Source organism: Amblyomma americanum, chromosome 1 (assembly GCF_052857255.1).
Source record: "Amblyomma americanum isolate KBUSLIRL-KWMA chromosome 1, ASM5285725v1, whole genome shotgun sequence".
Lineage (NCBI taxonomy): Eukaryota > Metazoa > Arthropoda > Arachnida > Ixodida > Ixodidae > Amblyomma > Amblyomma americanum.
Genome location: NC_135497.1, coordinates 521,707,280 through 521,710,773, shown reverse-complemented (window position 1 = coordinate 521,710,773; position 3,494 = coordinate 521,707,280). Strand labels below are relative to the sequence as shown.

Sequence of the window (3,494 nt, the reverse complement as noted above, 5' to 3'; positions counted from 1 at the left end):
CATTTAAGGACGAGGGCGGAAACTGTGCGAGAGCCCTCTTAAGCTACCTATGCCATCAAGACTGCCAGAACCAAGACCCTCTTTAAGCTATCAGCAGGTACGTTAAAGGAAATGAAGGGCCCGTTTGACAAACCTATGAAGGGAGCCAATAGTCACCGAAACCAAGGTGCATAGGGGAATGTTTTTTATACGTTGTGCTGATCAGTGGGATATTATAGTACTTAGGTTAATAAATCGCTTCAAGAAAATTACGTATAAAGCAGCAGAAAAAACAACCATGTCGCCGGTGGGATCCGAACCCACGACCTCCGAATATCGCGTTCGGTGCTCTTACCAACTGAGCTACGGCGACGGCTTTCCAATCTGCAGCTCTCGTGGGTATTTATGTTCATTGGGTGTAAGCGAACCTTGAGAGTGTTCACCAGCGCCACCCTCGACAATAGCGGCGGACGTAGCACGTCCTACGTCATCTAACGGCGAGGGCGGAAACTGTGCGAGAGCCCTGTTAAGCTACCTATGGCATCAAGACTGCCAGAACCGAGACCCTCGTTAAGCTATTAGCAGGTAAGTTAAAGGAAATGAGGGGCCCCTTTTGACAAACCTATGAAGGGAGCCAACAGTCACCGAAACCAAGGTGCATAGGGGAATGTTTTTTTATGTGTTGTGCTTATAAGTGGGATATTATAGTACTTAGACTAATAAATCGCTTAAAGAAAATTAAGTATAAAGCAGCAGAAAAAACAACCATGTCGCCGGTGGGATCCGAACCCACGACCTCCGAATATCGCGTTCGGTGCTCTTACCAACTGAGCTACGGCGACGGCTGTCCAATCTGCTGCTCTCGAGGGTATTTATGTTCATTGGGTGTAAGCGAACCTTGAGAGTGTTCACCAGCGCCACCCTCGACCATAGCGGCGGACGTAGCACGTCCTGTAATACCGCGAGAGTGACGTGGAACGTCATCTAACGGCGAGGGCGGAAACTGTGCGAGAGCCCTCTTAAGCTACCTATGGCATCAAGACTGCCAGAACCGAGACCCTCGTTAAGCTATTACCAGGTAAGTTAACGGAAATGAGGGGCCCGTTTGACAAACCTATGAAGGGAGCCAACAGTCACCGAAACCAAGGTGCATAGGGGAATGTTTTTTTATGCGTTGTGCTGATCAGTGGGATATTATAGTACTTAGATTAATAAACTCGCCAAGGTTCAAAGAAAATAAAAATGAATTGACGTTTCGGCGCCCGTACGGGTGCCTTGATCACAAAGAAACGAAGGACGGGCAGGTGAGCTATATATGGGCAGTTTTTTGAAGGGTGCGCAGGTATATCTCTGGGAGATTGCCACGGGTACGGTTATTCGTGTTTGGCGTGGATTGAATGCACAATGATTCTATGAGAAGGCGTTTTGGTAATGATTTTTCCTTTGCAATTACACGTGCTGCGTCCCAGTCGATGGTATGGCCAGTTTCTTGATGATGTTGCGCCAAAGCGTTTGAGATAGATTTTCCTTTGGCGACGTCATTTTGGGGCTGTTTGAGCCTTGTCTTGAATTTGCCTGTTTCTCCGATATAGGAAGCGTCGCAATCATGACAGGGGATCTTGTAGATGACGCCTGGAAAGATATCGATGTCAAGAGGGTCCTTGACTCGCAAGAGTCGTTGCCGAAGTTTGCACGACGGGACGTGGGCCACATGAATGTTATAATCTGAAAAGATGCGAGCAAGGTTCTCACTCACACTGTGGGCATACGGAATCGGCACTCGCTTCTTTGCGCATGCGTCAGTTCGGATAGTCGGAGCAGAGGCGCGTCGTTCCTTTGATCGTAGTATTTGGGCTGGGTAACCGTTCCGTATCAGGTCTTGCCTGACCTGTTTCACTTCTGCTGCTCTGCGCTTAGGACTTGAGCATATCCTAAATGCGCGGTTGAACAGACACGCCGCGACTGAGCGCTGAGCGACTGAGCGACTGAGACGCCGCGACGGCGTACCAAAAGTGCACAAGGAGGGCACACCGCTCCGTCCAATTGTGGACTTTACACGGTCCCCGTTGAACAAGCTCTCTGGCTACCTTCACCGGGTGCTGGCCCCTCTAGCGGGAAAAACCGCCACGCACGTCCGGAATGCAAGCGACTTCGTCGAGAAGCTGAAGAATGTGCCCATTGACGACACCCAAGTAATGGCTTCTTTCGATGTGAAGTCTCTGTTCACATCTGTGCCTGTGGATTTTGCGGTGGAGTGTTGCAAGAAAGCCCTGAACGAAGACACGACTTTGCCTGAACGAACCCCGATTGAAGCCGACGACCTCTGCCGACTCCTAAAATTCTGCCTCTCGAATACTTATTTCACCTTCAACAAGAACTTCTACAGACAGACTTTCTTTCAGAACAGCCATGGGTTCCTCAGTTTCTGTAGTATGTGCTAACCTTGCCTTAGACTCAATAGAATCCGCAGCACTTGCCTCATTCGACCCCCCCACCGCAGTTTTTTGCACGCTATGTCGATGACTGCTTCTCTGTCATCAACCGGCCAGACGTACACAGGTTTCTAGCGCACCTCAACACGTTCCAGCAAAGCATTCAGTTCACCCTAGAGGAGGAAGTGGATGGCCACATCGCTTTCCTCGACGTCCTCGTGGAACGCTCACCGTATTCTCTGCAAACCACCGTCTATCGTAAACCCACTCTCAACGGAAGGTACCTAAACTTTCAGTCATCTCATCCCATCGGGCACAAGCGCTCAGTCGCGGCGTCTCTGTTCAACCGCGCTTTTAGGATATGCTCAAGTCCTAAGCGCAGAGCAGCAGAAGTGAAACAGGTCAGGCAAGACCTGATACGGAACGGTTACCCAGCCCAAATACTACGATCCCAGGAACGACGCGCCTCTGCTCCGACTATTCGAACTGACGCATGCGCAAAGAAGCGGGTGCCGATTCCGTATACCCACGGTGTGAGTGAGAACCTTGCTCGCATCATTTCAGATTATAACTTTCATGTGGCCCACGTCCCGTCGTGCAAACTTCGGCAACGACTCTTGCGAGTCAAGGACCCTCTTGACATCGATATCTTTCCAGGCGTGATCTACAAGATCCCCTGTCATGATTGCGACACTTCCTATATCGGAGAAACAGGCAAATTCAAGACAAGGCTCAAACAGCACCAAAATGACGTCACCAAAGGAAAATCTATCTCAAACGCTTTGGCGCAACATCATCAAGAAACTGGCCATACCATCGACTGGGACGCAGCACGTGTAATTGCAAAGGAAAAATCATTACCAAAACGCCTTCTCATAGAATCATTGTGCATTCAATCCACGCCAAACACGATTAACTGGACCCGTGGCAATCTCCCAGAGATATACCTGCGCACCCTTCAAAAAAAAAACTGCCCATATATAGCTCACCTGCCCGTCCTTCGCTTCTTTGTGATCAAGGCACCCGTACGGGCGCCGAAACGTCAATTCATTCTTATTTTCTTTGAACCTTGGCGAGTGTATG

The 3,494-nt window shown here is 49.6% G+C and overlaps 2 non-coding genes across 2 annotated transcripts; both read right to left on the bottom strand.

The window, feature by feature from the left end:
* Positions 1-278: 278 nt before the first annotated feature.
* TRNAS-CGA (transfer RNA serine (anticodon CGA)) lies at positions 279-352 on the bottom strand. The gene has a single exon. It is a non-coding gene; the product is annotated as a tRNA-Ser (tRNA).
* A 395-nt stretch (positions 353-747) lies between these two features.
* TRNAS-CGA (transfer RNA serine (anticodon CGA)) lies at positions 748-821 on the bottom strand. The gene has a single exon. It is a non-coding gene; the product is annotated as a tRNA-Ser (tRNA).
* Between the last annotated feature and the right edge of the window lie 2,673 nt (positions 822-3,494).